This window comes from Entelurus aequoreus, linkage group LG10 (genome assembly GCF_033978785.1).
Source record: "Entelurus aequoreus isolate RoL-2023_Sb linkage group LG10, RoL_Eaeq_v1.1, whole genome shotgun sequence".
Lineage (NCBI taxonomy): Eukaryota > Metazoa > Chordata > Actinopteri > Syngnathiformes > Syngnathidae > Entelurus > Entelurus aequoreus.
This window is the reverse complement of record NC_084740.1, coordinates 52,204,945-52,220,981: the sequence shown is the minus strand read 5'-3', so window position 1 is coordinate 52,220,981 and position 16,037 is coordinate 52,204,945. Positions and strand designations below refer to the sequence as shown.

General features: G+C 39.1%; 1 long non-coding RNA gene across 1 annotated transcript in view; it reads right to left on the bottom strand.

Annotated features, from left to right (window-relative positions):
* The window catches only part of LOC133658784 (uncharacterized), a 36,220-nt gene extending 20,696 nt beyond the window's left edge, over positions 1–15,524 (bottom strand). The window contains exons 1-2 of the long non-coding RNA XR_009827527.1: positions 15,049–15,524; positions 14,907–14,980 (exon numbers count right to left, since the gene is read on the bottom strand). This is a non-coding gene — a long non-coding RNA (uncharacterized LOC133658784). The remainder of the gene's footprint in view (positions 1–14,906; positions 14,981–15,048) is intronic.
* Between the last annotated feature and the right edge of the window lie 513 nt (positions 15,525–16,037).

Here is a 16,037-nt window from a genome sequence, read left to right as displayed (position 1 = left end):
ATACATTGGCGGCAAACTCTGTAGCTTGCTAGCACTAGCTTTCTGAGACTCTTATTTTGTTAGCGCAGGCAGGATGAAGCAGCGCTTTTACTGTGAAGACAGGAACTGTGCGGTCGCTCTTCAGAGTTTTGACAGCAGGTACGCCATGAGAGTGTTGAAATGAAAGCGTTTCTCGCCTTCCTGTCGGTCATTTTTTATTCATTAATGACCATCTCACAAAATGCCTTGAATGTCAATCAAGTGACAAAAGTCACTTCTTGGTGAAGATTAATGATCAAACATTTTAGGTCTATCTTTTTATTAATAATAATAGATTGTATTTGTAAAAAAAACACTTTACATTGAGTAAACAACCTCAAAGTGCTACAGTGTATTAAAAAATACGAAAATATAAATAAATAGAAAGAATAAAAAATAGAAACAAATACAAACTAGAACAGCCAAATAGCTAGAACTAGTATGTATATATCTAAAAAAAAGGCTTTTTAAATTTAAAAAAAAAAAGGGTTTTTAAGCCTTTTTTAAAAGCATCCACAGTCTGTGGGGCCCTCAGGTGGTCAGGGAGAGCGTTCCACAGACTGGCAGCGGCGGAGCAGAAAGCCCGGTCTCCCATTGTCCGTAGCGTTTTCAGTCCATTGCCTGACTGGCGATGGACTGACACACCTAATGGGCACCCCTGACCTACAGTAAGTGGTTCTCAAACTTCTTTCACCATGTACCACCTCAGAAAAAAACTGAAGTACCACCATGATGACCAACATTAAAATACAGTCTCATAGTGGGCCTAAGTAGTCATTAAAAACAAGGTAGAGGTTTTATTTACAAGTATATTTAATATTTAACTTTACACAATTTGAACAGTAACACCGCATTTGAATATAGAAAAATAAAACACTGTACTTTAACCAAGTGATTCTTTGGTGTACCACTAGATGGAGCACGCATGCTATAAGGGAGTACGGCCAACTCGGTTTCAGGCGACTCCACAATGATTAGTCAAAATGCACAGGGCGCCATGTTTGCTACTAACTTTGAGCTGATGCGAGGGGTTTGCGACGCTTCCCGGTTAGTTTTTCGACGTGAAAAACTGCCCTGTTGTGCAGCACGGGGCTGCTCCACCCGCAATAATTGTGGGAAGATTTTCCAGCGCATTCCCCGCAACCCGGAAAGAAGAAAATAATGGGAAGTGAAGGTTTACAATGATTAGAGCATCTTGTGCGAGGTGAACACACCATACAACGTCTGTGTTTTGTTCAGGTCAGAACACACGGAAGATAATACAAGCAACAGAAGAATTGAACACATCAAAAAGATGTTTTGACAAAAACAGACTATCTCCGAATCTCAGTAAAAGTAAAATTGTCATGATCCGTGGTCCAGATCATGTTTTGTTTAGTTGTGTTCTGTTGGTTTTGGACTACATAGTTCCTGTTTTTGTGCACCCTTGTTTGTTTTAGTTTCCATGACGACTGATTAGTTGCACCTGTCTCATGTGTTGGGATTACACACCTGCTCTAATCAGAGACTATTATTTAAGCCTGTTTTGCCAGTTAGTCGTCCTGGCGACATTGTTCTGTACATTGATTGTTTCATGCTCATTCCATGCCTTGTCAAAGTAAGTTTTGTTTATTTATGCCACAGTTAGCGAGTTTTTTGTTTCACGTCCATAGTTTATGCCAAGTCTTAGCTTTCGTTCCCTGCGTTAAGTTGTGCCTTCGCCTTGTGCGCCTTTTTGTTTTGTAGTACTTTGAGTTAAAGATTAAATAATGTTCCTACCTTCAAGCCTTGTCCTGTCTAGTCCGATTGCATCCTGGGAAAACAATCCTCGCAGTAAGTTGCGAAAACCTCGTCATGACAAAAATAATGATATTTGGTAACAGCAGAAGGGAAAGTCAAACATTAATACAAATAGACGGACATTTAAAGAGTAAAAGTGTAATATTAAATGATAAAATGAACTGGAAATCTTGTAATAAAATGTACAACATAAAGTGGCAAGAAATATACGTAAATAATGAATAAAGCAAAATATGTTCTGGACTAGGACTGGGCTATATATGGGATATACTCGATATATCACGGGTTTGTCTCTGTGCGATATAGAAAATGACTATATCCTGATATTGGAGTATACGTTCTCACGCAGTTGCTTTTTAGCTTGCTTACACTACAGGCTTTTCTCACTCCTTCTCACAGAGACATGAAACAAGCGCACCTTCTTACATACGTCACATACTGTCGCGCGTGCAACGGCATACGCCCTCGCCGAGCAGAGAGGTAGCGGCATGGGTAACGTTAGCTGTGATGCTAGCGGAGTGGTGCGAGTGGTAATACGAGAGAAAGAGGGAACAATTAATTCCCAAGGAAAACAGGACGAGGTCCATCGTCTGGCGGTGGTTTGGCTTCAAGCGGGAAGATGTTGAACAGACATCAGTAATATGTCAAGTATGCGGCAAAAGCGTTGCTACAAAAAAGTAGCATTACTGCTAATTTGTAGCATGACTAGAGAACGAAGAGGGCTTGAAACTCCGCATGTCAACATCTCCGTTCGGTGCCACACCCACAAAATGCCCAAGCAACTATTTCCACATAAACACTGTATGAAACAAATAGTCAACAACATAAGGAGATAACGTCCGCAGGAACCTACCACATAGCGAAGGACATAAACTATTTGATTTTCTATTATGCAGCTCATTTTTATTTGACACTTGTTGAAATATCTTGCACAAAAAAACACTATTTGTTTTAAAACATTGTAGTGGCGATCTGTACAAAAAGTGCACTTTAATTTAGTGTTGTTTTGAAATGTCATCTTAGTGACATCATGCACAAAAGTGCACTAATAGCTTGTTTTAAAATGTCTCTGACAATCTTGCACTTTCTGTTTTGGAAATGACATGAATGTTTGTGCCACTGCTTAATAACTGTTTAATAAATACACTTTTAGTTGTGATTTCCCTCTCTGCATGAAAGTTTAAAAGTAGCATATATTAATGCAGTATGAAGAAGAATGTTTTAAAGTAGACAGAATCATCATACTTCTGTGATTATATGCATCAAGTGTTCATTCAAGGCTAAGGCAAAATATCCACATATATATGGTGTATCGTGACATGGCCTAAACATATCCACATATTAATAAAAAGGTTATAACGCCCAGCCCTATTCTGGACCAAAAATCTCTCCATATCTGGGTTATTGTGCAGAAATAAGTACAAAAGTACACTTCAGTCACTTATAATGTTAGGCTGACCATATTGTGAAATCCCAAAAAGAGGACACACATATATGCGTGCCAAGGCCGGGACTAGGTGGAAATTTGCCAATGATACTCGAACTTGCTTTATAAATAATATATATAAATGATAATGATAAATGGGTTATACTTTTATAGCGCTTTTCTACCTTCAAGGTACTCAAAGCGCTTTGACAGTATTTCCACATTTACCCATTCACACACACATTCACACACTGATGGCGGGAGCTGCCATGCAAGGCGCTAACCAGCAGCCATCAGGAGCAAGGGTGAAGTGTCTTGCCCAAGGACACAACGGCCGTGACTAGGATGGTAGAAGAGGGGGACTGAACCCCAGTAACCAGCAACCCTCCGATTGCTGACACGGCCACTCTACCAACTTCGCCATGCCGTCCCCAGCAGTGTTGGCGCTAGGAATTTTCAAAATGGGGTCCCAGGGACCCCATCAAGTCATAAAAATGGGGGCCCACAGTACATTTTTGGGGTCCCACTTTTTTGTAAGAGTTTTGAAAAAAGATAAACGTATGCATTATGTTGTGATATCTCACATTCTATATTGTGTTTTGGAAAAAGGTTGTCATAAACATTAATTCATTTAAAAATTATAATAAAAAAAGAAAACAAGTGTATACATATGTAAATGTATTCGGTTATAAACATTCATTCACTTTCTTCTTTCCTTCATTTAAAAATTATAATAAAAAAAGAAAAGTGTATACATATGTAAATGTATTCACTTATAAACATTCATTCACTTTCTTCTTTACTTCATGGATCTAAACTTTACCGCTGCTGGTAGTTTTTTCTATGTTTGTATTCAATAAGTTGTAGGTGTATTTATTTCAGTATAAAAGTGTAAAAAAGTGTTTTGCTTGGGTCATGAAATGATGATAATGGTGTGCCAGGGCATACATACATTTTATATTTAACGCTTAAATTTCTGGAGTCTACATCAACTTCACATCTATCCCTCATTTCAAAATGTTTTAGTTTTTTTTATGTTGTTTTTTTTGTTTTTCCGCACTTTTTTGTTTTTAATTGCAAACACACAAAATATGCAAAATCTTCCACCCAAATTTTTTTTTAAAGTGGAATATTTGATGTGAAGTAATGGGAACCTTGGATAGGTCAATAATTCATAATAACATTGATTTTGATTCAATATTATGTTTTGAGCAATGACAGTTTGAAGGAAAAAACAAACAGCTTTGTTTTATTAGTCAACATTGCAACTTTTTCTAAATTACATTTCACCTTTAAGCTTTTTTATTTCACTTTTATGTTTTTGTTTATTTTAATAGTATTTTTAGAATGTGCCGTGGGCCTTTAAAACATTAGCTGTGGGCCGCAAATGGCCTCCGGGGCACAATTTTGACACCCCTGCTATAGATAATAAAAAATTAAATGTGATAAATCTATGGATAAAAAGCAGAGCCTGGCGACGCATGCGCGTTTATCATAACTCTCTCTCTCTCTCTGTCTCTGCCCCTCCCTCACCAATGCTATTGCATGCACAATTTGTTTTGTTTTTAAAGGCCTACTGAAATGATTTTTTTTTATTTAAACGGGAATAGCAGATCCATTCTATGTGTCATACTTGATCATTTCGCGATATTGCCATATTTTTGCTGAAAGGATTTAGTAGAGAAAATCGACGATAAAGTTCGCAACTTTTGCTCGCTGATAAAAAAAAAGCCTTGCCTGTACCGGAAGTAGCGTGACGTCACAGGAGCTAGTATTCCTCACAATTCCCCATTGTTTACAATGGAGCGAGAGAGATTCGGACCGAGAAAGTGATGATTACCCCATTAATTTGAGCGAGGATGAAAGATTCGTAGATGAGGAACGTTACAGTGAAGGACTTGAGAGACAGTGATGGACGTATCTTTTTTCGCTCTGACCGTAACTTAGGTACAAGCTGGCTCATTGGATTCCACACTCTGTTTTTTTTATTGTGGATCACGGATTTGTATTTTAAACCACCTCGGATACTATATCCTCTTGAAAATGAGAGTCGAGAACGCGAAATGGACATTCAGTGCCTTTTATCTCCACGACAATACATCGGCAAAATGCTTTAGCTACGAGCTAATGTGATAGCATCGTGCTTTAACTGCATATAGAAACAAAAAAATAAACCCCTGACTGGAAAGATAGATAGAAAATCAACAATACTATTAAACCGTGGACATGTAAATACACGGTTAATGCTTTCCAGGCTGGCGAAGGTTAACAATGCTGTGCTAATGACGCCATTGAAGCTAACTTAGCAACGGGACCTCACAGAGCTATGCTAAAAACATTAGCTCTCCACCTACGCCAGCCAGCCCTCATCTACGCATCAACACCCGTGCTCACCTGCGTTCCAGCGATCGGCAGAAGGACGAAGGACTTCACCCGATGCGTTTGGCGGCCCGGAGACGTAGGAAGTCAAGGTGAGGTCGGCGGCTAGCGCGGCTAGCGCTCCAACAAAGTCCTCCTGGTTGTGTTGCTGTAGTCCGCTGCTAATACACCGATCCCACCTACAACTGTCTTCTTTGCAGCCTTCATTGTTCATTAAACAAATTGCAAAAGATGTCCAGAATACTGTGGAATTATGAAATGAAAACAGAGCTTTTTGTATAGGATTCTACGGGTACCATAACTTCCGTTACTCTGACTTCGTCACGCGCATACGTCATCATACCGCGACGTTTCAGCCGGATATTTCCCGGGAAGTTTTAAATGCCACTTTATAAGTTAACCCGGCCATATTGGCATGTGTTGCAATGTTAAGATTTCATCATTGATATATAAACTATCAGACTGCGTGGTCAGTAGTAGTGGCTTTCAGTAGGCCTTTAACCCCTTCTTAACCCTGGACGTACATTGAAAATACACGCAACCCTAACTCAAAATGCCGGACATTTGAGGCATTTAAGAAACTCCGCCCCCAACAGCCCCGCAAAAGTGAAGTGAATTATATTTATATAGCGCTTTTTCTCTAGTGACTCAAAGCACTTTACATAGTGAAACCCAATATCTAAGTTACATTTAAACCAGTGTGGGTGGAACTGGGAGCAGGGATCGAACCTGGAACCCTCAAGTTGCTGGCACGGCCACTCTACCAACCGAGCTATGCCGCCCAAAGAGGACATGTCCGGAGAAAAGAGGACGTATGGTCAGTCTAATTGTTACAAAAAGAAAGCTCAGGTTGTAATAATACATAATGAGTGATATGTATAGTGTAGGGTTGGTATAGTATCGCAGTGCTAATGAATCCAAAACGATACTAAACTCTGTTTGAAAAGGTGTAATGGGCACCCTTGCTTTTTGAAATGAAAGATGACCAAGCAACAACATTGCTTCCATTGACAAGTAAAACAGCTCAACAGCAAACAAGCCTTCAACTAAGACTAGGGCAGTCCTGGTCCTCTATAATTCCAACACCTTCGACTCCATCAACAGTAACTACAGCATGCTTATGCAACCACCAATTATCACAGGAGAACTTTATAAAGAAGCAGGCTTCACTACACATCTGAAAACAAACTTCCTATTGTTGGACTTCTGAGACTGCGGTTAAAAACAGGATTTATGCAACTGTATCTGTTCAAAACGACAAAATAAGACACCAGCACATGTTGATACTCTAGCCCCCTCTGGTGTTGATAATTGTGAAGTACAATGGACGGGTGTAAAAAAATACATTTGATTCTGAGGAAAATTAAAGAGAATATCAAGAATGCAAAAGGTCTGTTTACTTCCAAGCATCTACAAATCTTGGTAGTAACATCAATGTGATTGTTCTTCAGGATAGAAGAAGACTTCTCTCCGGTGGCTCCGAGGCCGAGAGTCATGCAAGAACTCACTCAGCTTGATGGAAACTTGCAGCTCCCAAGCCAAGGGTGAGTGAGCGGGCCGCCCTGACTCCGACACAAAAGTAAACATGACTCACATACAGCAAATAAAGAGATTATTCCTAATTGGTGTGTTTATGTTGTATTACTCTGGAACTCTTGTGGTAGAGTATCGGGTAACATAATACACATTTCATAAATAAACAAACGCTATTAGACAGTATCATGATGTAATGGAAAATATGACCCAAAAGAGACAAAAGGTGGCGTCATTTTAGCACCCAGAGACTGAAGACGTGTGAGTGCATGCAGGTCCATTCCAGATGGACTAAAAATAAAACACATTGGCTTATAAGGCCGGGGGAAAAGGTTCAAAGTCTTCCTAAGGCAGTGATTTCACTCCTCAGAGTTGCGTAGAAAGAGACTATGGCCAACTAAAGAACAGCCGCCGTGACTGCTAACAACGTGCCCGCTAGTTTTTATGAGGAAACAAACCAAAATAAAAAGTCGATATACAGTTCTAAACCAGTGGTCCCTAAATTACGGCCCACGGGAAGTCCCAAGTTTAAAAAATTAAATAAAAACAATTTATATACACATTTTATATATATATACATACATACATACATACACACACACACACATTATATATACATATACACACACACACACACACACACACTAGGGCTGCAGCTAACGATTAATTTGATAATCAATGAATCTGTTGATTATTACTTTGATTAATCAATTAATAATCGGATAGAGACAAACTACATTTCTATCCTTTCCAGTATTTTATTGGAAAAAAAACAGCATACTGGCACCATACTCATTTTGATTGTTTCTCAGCTGTTTGTACATGTTGCAGTTTATAAAACAAATAAAAATTGCCTCTGCGCATGCGCATAGCATAGATCCAACAAATCGATGACTAAATTAATCGCCAACAATTTTTTATAATCGATTAGTTGTTGCAGCCCTAATACACACACACACGTATACAGGTATGTACAACATTGCTTCCATTGACAAGCTCAACAGCAAATGAGCTTTCAACTAAGGTTAGGGCAGTCCTGGTCCTCTATAATCCAACACCTTCGACTCCAACAGTAACTACAGCATGCTTATGCAACCACCCATTATCACAGGAGGACTTTAAAAAGAAGCAGGCTTCACTACACACCTGAAAACAAACTTCCTACTGTGGGACTTTCTGAGACTGCGGTTAAAAACAGGATATATGCAACTGTATCTGTTCAAAACTACAAAATAAGACACCAGCACATGTTGATACTCTAGCCCCCTCTGGTGTTGAAAATTGTGAAGTACAATGGACCGGTGTAAAAAAAAACAAAAAACATCTGATTCTGAGGGAAATTAGAGAGAATATCAAGAATTCAAAATGTCCGTTTACTTACATACATACAGTTGTGCTCATAAGTTTACATACCCTGGGAGAATTCATGATTCCTTGGCCATTCTTCAGAGAATATAAATAACACAAAAACTTTTCTTCCACTCATGCTTAATGGTTGTGTGAAACTATTTACTGGCAAACAACTGTGTTTACTCTTTTTAAATCAAAATGACAAAAGAAAGTACCCAGAAGAAAGCCATTTCTGCGCAAATGTCACAAAGTATCCCGCTTACATTACTCCACAGCACATAGAAAAAAGCCTCAAAACTTCTGGAACAAAGTAATTTGGAGTGATGAGACCAAAATTGAACTTTTTGGCCACTCGACCATGCATCCCATTTTTCTTCAAGTGCCTCCCTATTGTGCATCTTGAAACAGCCACACCACAATTTTTCAGAGAGTCCTGTATTTCAGCAAGTTATTTGTGGATTTTTCTTTGCACCTCGAACAATTTTCCTGGCAGCTGTGGCTGAAATCTTTGCTGGTCTACCTGAATCCCTCATTTTCCACTTCTTAATCAGCGTTTGAACACTGCTGATTGGCATTCTCAATTCCTTGGATATCTTTTTATACCCCTTACCTGTTTTATGCAGTTCAAATACCTTTTCTCGCAGATCCTTTGACAATTATTTTGCCTTCCCCATGACTCAGAATCTAGAAACATCTGCGCAGCACTGGATGAAAGATGCAATGGTCTGTCAGAAGCCCAGAAACTCGCTGACCTTTTATACACACACATTAATTACAAACAAACATGTCACAGGTGAGGATTGGAACCCTGATTGGCCATTCAAACCTGTTTGTGTCAACTTTTGTGCATGTTATCAGATCAAAGTCACTGGGGTATGTCAACTTTTGATCAGGGTCATTTGGGTACTTTGTCATTTTGATTTAAAAAGAGTAAATAGTTGTTTGCCAATAAATAGCTTCACACAACCATTAAGCATGAGTGGAAGAAAGGTTTTTGTGTTATCATTCATATTCTCTGAAGAATGGCCAAGAAATCATAAATTCTCCCAGGGTATGTAAACTTATGAGCACAACTGTACATACATACAAATCACCTCGACTTGGTCATTTGAAAAGTAGCTCGCCTGCAGAAAAAGTGTGGACACCCCTGACTTAGGTCAACAAACACTTAGCCAAATATATTACGAGCACTACTTCATCTGTATATATTTTTCCTATGGTTCCAAACTAAAAATAATTAAAACAACTTGCTACCAATCAGAGCACTGAGCATGGTGCAGGTGAGGCAGACTGTCTTGGGGCCCTGAGAACAGCCAAACACCTCCCAGACAGACAAAACATGTCTGACATTTGCTCCTAAAAACGACCCCTGACACCTCCAGTCCATTAGCCAGGTGAGAAATAACACGCATTTGTGCTAGCCCCTTTCCCTGTGCTAAAGTAGAAGATGCTACCTCACAGTTCTCACCAAAGCTCAAACTTATTTCTTAACCTCCGGCTGTCACTAAGATGGATCGGTTTCCTGCCAGGTTCCAGCAAGGGGGAGATTGCCAGTGCATTACGGAGAAGGGACCAGTTTTTAAAGTAGGACTTTCAAAGTTAGCATGCTGGGGTGAGGGTGACTGAATCAACGGGTCACACTTTGAAGATCAGTCAGATTGGAGCTTGTTTGTGTGTGCTGACTATATCAGGTTGGGCTGGTTGTGTTCTAGTTGAGCGCATCCTGGGCCTCAGGCAAAAAAGAGCTATAGCAGCAGTCCGTCTAGTCCAGGGGTCGTTGAAAGAGCCATATGGGTCAGGGCCGACATCCGGGCAACTGAGCTACATACGGGTTCTTCGAGCCATAGCAACCAGACTGGCGTTGAAAACAAACCGTTGCCATTACTCTTTAACCTGTCGACCTACGCTGATTAAACCCGTCATTCTGCCTCCAAAATGCCGAAAAACTGTGTTGTTTTTGGTTGTGCTAACCACAACTGGAAACAGGGAAAACAAAGGTCGTATTTTGTTCTGCCAAAGCGTGATATAAGCCCACAGAGACGAGACAAATGGCTCGCAGCTTTACACCGGGAAAACGAGGATGGTTCTCACTGGAGTCCCCCAAAGTCCCGGGTCGTGTGTTCGGATCACTTCGTTTCTGGTAAATATGAGGAACAAAAATCCACCTTCTTAACCACAACTTGGCTATACCGTCCGTGCTAATGTGGTACTAATGTGGTACTTGTTGAATTCGTACCTTATAACGTTCGACAGCTGAAGTTGTTGTTGTACAAAAATAACATGCGGTATATACTATATAGTCTATAGCCTGTATAGGCTATTTTCGAAAACCGGTTTCGTTTAAATTTGAATCGGCTTTCTATAGATATGAAATAATATACCTGGTGCGCTTGTGAGGTAGACATAGAGATTTCCAAATTCCATGTCCGGCCATTGTGTAGGAGTATCAGTCCACGCATCTGCTGGAAGGCGGTAAGGGCAGTCGTTTAATCCAACTACAGAACATTTTAACTCGTATCTTAACCTAGCCTCACTGGAAAGACTATTTACATAATCATACGCCATTTAGAACCGTTTAAAATGTCGTGAAACCTTGTTAAATGCTTTTTCTGTCAATGCTGTGTTCGCTGTGAGCTGGTTTGTTTTCAACGAATTCAATATGGCGACCGGCTGCTAGGGGATTGGTAGGCGGAAGTGACGTAGGTCCGCCCTCGCCCATTGAACCGAAAATACAAAAAAAAAAATCTCTGTGGAGCCGCAAAAATGAAAAGCCGTATATAAAAGTGTTATAATGAAGGCAACACATGATATAAGTGTCTATATTAGCTATAATAGCCTACTATCAAAATGACTACGTGTCGCAGGCTGAAGCAAATCTTCGTTGACAGAAATGTTGAAATTCCATATGAAGTTTAGGATGTCTTCTTTTAATAGATTTATTACAATCTTTGGCAAGACAGGTAATGTTTGCTGTGGTCTGGAACAACATGGCACACAAACTGCCGCCATGCCAAAAGCTAAAGGAAAGACTGAAGTCCCGAAACGTTCGGTGTCAGCTGACACAGGACACAAGTGGGAACAAGATTTGAGGTTGGACTCAGGACATGATGGGAATCTAGAAGGGATACTACAAAAACTATCACATGAATTTAAAGAAATGATAGAAGAATTTGTCGGGGTCGACATGCGGGGACGTTCTCCCAGGAATGCAGACGGACCACTCCGGGTAAAAACAGGATTTATTCTCAAAAATAACGCGAAGTACCAAAAAACAGTAAACAAGCAACAGGAAAAATGTGCCGATCGCACTGGATGCTAAACTACCACTTAGCATAAACTATGGACGAGAAAAACGTACTAACTGTAGCACGAACAAACAAGACTTACGTAGCAAGGCATGAAGCAAACAACTAGAGACAAGGCAAAACTCACGTAACCGGTGCTTGTGGCAAATAATGACGCCAGGCTGACTGACCGGCAAAGGGCAGGCTTAAATAATGCCTCCGATTAGTGCTCGGGTAGCAGGTGAGCGGCCGAACACTAATCAGAGACAGGTGAACATAATGAGCAACCATGGCAACCAAAACAAACTCAGGAGGTGCACAAACAGGAACTAAAAAAGGAGTCCAAAACTAACAGAAAACACAAAAACATGATCCGGACCAAGGATCATGACAGAATTGAAAGAATGGAATTAAAGGAATGAAAAAAAGATCTGAGAAAAGCAACAACAGAACACAGCAGAAGAGAAAGTCAAACACAAATACAAATAGACAGAAGAAATTGAAAGAGTAAATGAGACCAAATTTCTAGGTATAATGATTGATGATAACGAACTGGAAATCTCATGTAAAAAATATACAACATAAAGTAGCAAGAAACACGTCAATGATGAATAAAGTAAAACATGTTGTAGACCAAAAATCACTTCCTATTCTCTACTGCTCACTAGTGTTACATATACGAGTTATTGTGCAGAAATATGGGGAAACAATTACAAAAGTACACTTCATTCATTAACGGTGTTACAAAAAAGATCAGTTATAATAATACATAATGTTGGATATAGACAACATTATTTATTGAATCAAAGATACTGAAATTCCACGACATAGTGAATTTGCAAACAGCTAAAATTATACACAAAGCAAACTATAACCTGCTAGCCACGAATATACAACAATTCTTCTCAAAAAAAGAGAAATATAATGTTAGAGAAAAATGTAATTTAAAACATTTGTTTGCACGTACAACACTTAAGACCTTCAGTATATCAGTATGTGGAATGAAATTATGGAATGGATTAAGCAAAGCAATCAAACAATGTACTAATATGATCCACTTCAAGAAACTCTTCAAACTTAAAGTGTTTACAAAGTACAAAGAAGAAGAACCATTAAACATTCTGAATTTATTTCATCCATCCATTCTTTCATTCTCAAAATAATCTTACTTATCACATCACTTGAAATGTAACTTACTCCACCAATTATTTATTCATTTATTTATATTGTGATTACTTATGGAGTATATTGTGAATACATTGAGAACAGGAAGTGAACAAAAGTTTTAGCAACTGTTATGTAAAAGAAAAGGGGTAGGATTAAATAAGCTCTGCTTCTTCCTACTGCTTTTCCAAACATGTTGAAAAGAGAAACTGGAAATTGTGATGCATTATGTTGTATGCATGCATGTTCCAAATAAACTCAAACTCAACACAACTCATAGTAACGGATTAGATGTCTATAGTAACGGATTAGATGTCCATAGTAACCGATTAGATGTCCATAGTAACCGATTAGATGTCCATTGTAACCGATTAGATGTCCATAGTAACTGATTAGATGTCCATAGTAACTGATTAGATGTCCATAGTAACCGATTAGATGTCCATAGTAACCGATTAGATGTCCATAGTAACTGATTAGATGTCCATAGTAACTGATTAGATGTCCATAGTAACTGATTAGATGTCCATAGTAACGGATTAGATGTCCATAGTAACGGATTAGATGTCCATAGTAACCGATTAGATGTCCATAGTAACCGATTAGATGTCCATTGTAACTGATTAGATGTCCATAGTAACGGATTAGATGTCCATAGTAACCGATTAGATGTCCATAGTAACCGATTAGATGTCCATTGTAACTGATTAGATGTCCATTGTAACTGATTAGATGTCCATAGTAACTGATTAGATGACCATAGTAACTGATTAGATGACCATAGTAACTGATTAGATGACCATAGTAACTGATTAGATTACCTTAGATGTCCATAGTAACTGATTAGATGTCCATAGTAACTGATTAGATGTCCATAGTAACCGATTAGATGTCCATAGTAACCGATTAGATGTCCATAGTAACCGATTAGATGTCCATAGTAACCGATTAGATGTCCATAGTAACCGATTAGATGTCCATTGTAACTGATTAGATGTCCATTGTAACTGATTAGATGTCCATAGTAACTGATTAGATGTCCATAGTAACTGATTAGATGTCCATAGTAACCGATTAGATGTCCATAGTAACCGATTAGATGTCCATAGTAACTGATTAGATGACCATAGTAACTGATTAGATGACCATAGTAACTGATTAGATGACCATAGTAACTGATTAGATTACCTTAGATGTCCATAGTAACTGACTAGATGTCCATAGTAACTGATTAGATGTCCATAGTAACTGATTAGATGACCATAGTAACCGATTAGATGACCATAGTAACTGATTAGATGACCTTAGATGTCCATAGTAACTGATTAGATGACCATAGTAACTGATTAGATGACCATAGTAACTGATCAGATGACCTTAGATGTCCATAGTAACTGATTAGATGTCCATAGTAACTGATTAGATGACCATAGTAACTGATTAGATGACCATAGTAACTGATTAGATGACCATAGTAACTGATTAGATGACCATAGATGTCCATAGTAACTGATTAGATGACCATAGGAACTGATTAGATGTCCATAGTAACTGATTAGATGTCCATAGTAACCAATTAGATGTCCATAGTAACCGATTAGATGTCCATAGTAACCGATTAGTAGACCATAGTAACCGATTAGATGACCATAGTAACCGATTAGATGTCCATAGTAACCGATTAGATGACCATAGTAACTGATTAGATGACCATAGTAACTGATTAGATGACCATAGTAACTAGTATATGATACAGACTCAAAGTATTGAAAGACTATATAGTTGAAGACTTACGGTCATTAGAAAACATGACTGCACATCATAATGGCAGCTACACTTTACATCTTAAACATCTAAACAAATTATTTGGGAATGTCCGGCGGGCCAGATTGAAAAACTTAACGGGCCGCATGTGGCCCCCGGGCCTTCATTTGCCCAGGTCTGTGCTAAGGTGATCTCTAGAAGTGACTTACTTGGAGTTGTAATGTCAGTCAGTTCGCAGCTCAGCTCCTGAGGCAAATTTTTAGCCACTGGTGGAATTTCAGACCTAAATTTAGAGGAAAATGTTAGTTTCCCCATTTCGATTTCACCCGGACACATTTGTGCAGACATCACCGTGGAACATGTGCGGCGGGCTGAGTAGCTCGTGCTGAAACAACCAGGTCTCCTCCACATTGCCTTGGGCTCTCCCTCTGAGACTTTTTGAAGTTGTCACAAAAAGAACAAATGTTGTGTCCACTGTCACAGTTTGCCATTAACTTCCTCTCAAAGCATTCAATCTCTTTACTCAGTGAAAAGCACTCAGTCAACAAACAAATGACAAACACTCTCTCTCTCTCTCTCTCTCTCTCTCTCTCTCTCTCTCTCACCATGGCTTTGAACTGGTGACTGCCAGAGTGAGGGCGGGGCTGAGGGCTTTATACAGGTGAACACACCTGCCCGCACTGATTAGGCTCAATTTGGGCCGAACCAAAAAAAAAAAAAAATGAGGGATATTTTATTTGAACTAAGCAAAATTATCTGCCAATAGAACAAGAAAATGTGGCTTGTCAAGACTTTCCAAAACAGGTAAAATTAGCTAACCTCAATGAACCCAAAAATACCTTAAAATAAGTATATTCTCACTAATAACAAGTGCACTTTTCTTGGTAGAAAAAGAGAGACCTTTTTGCTCAATATGTTGAAAAATGTTCTTAAAGGCCTACTGAAAGCCACTACTACCGACCACGCAGTCTGATAGTTTATATATCAATGATGAAATCTTAACATTGCAACACATGCCAATACGGCCGGGTTAGATTAGTAAAGTGCAATTTTAAATTTCCCGCAAAATATCCTGCTGAAAACGTCTCGGTATGATGACGTTTGCGCGTGACGTCACGGATTGTAGCGGACATTTTGGGACAGCATTGTGGCCAGCTATTAAGTCGTCTGTTTTCATCGCAAAATTCCACAGTATTCTGGACATCTGTGTTGGTGAATCTTTTGCAATTTGTTTAATGAACAATGGAGACCGCAAAGAAGAAAGCTGTAGGTGGGAAGCGGTGTATTAGCAGCTGGCTGCAGCAACACAAACACGTAGCCGGTGTTTCATTGTTTACATT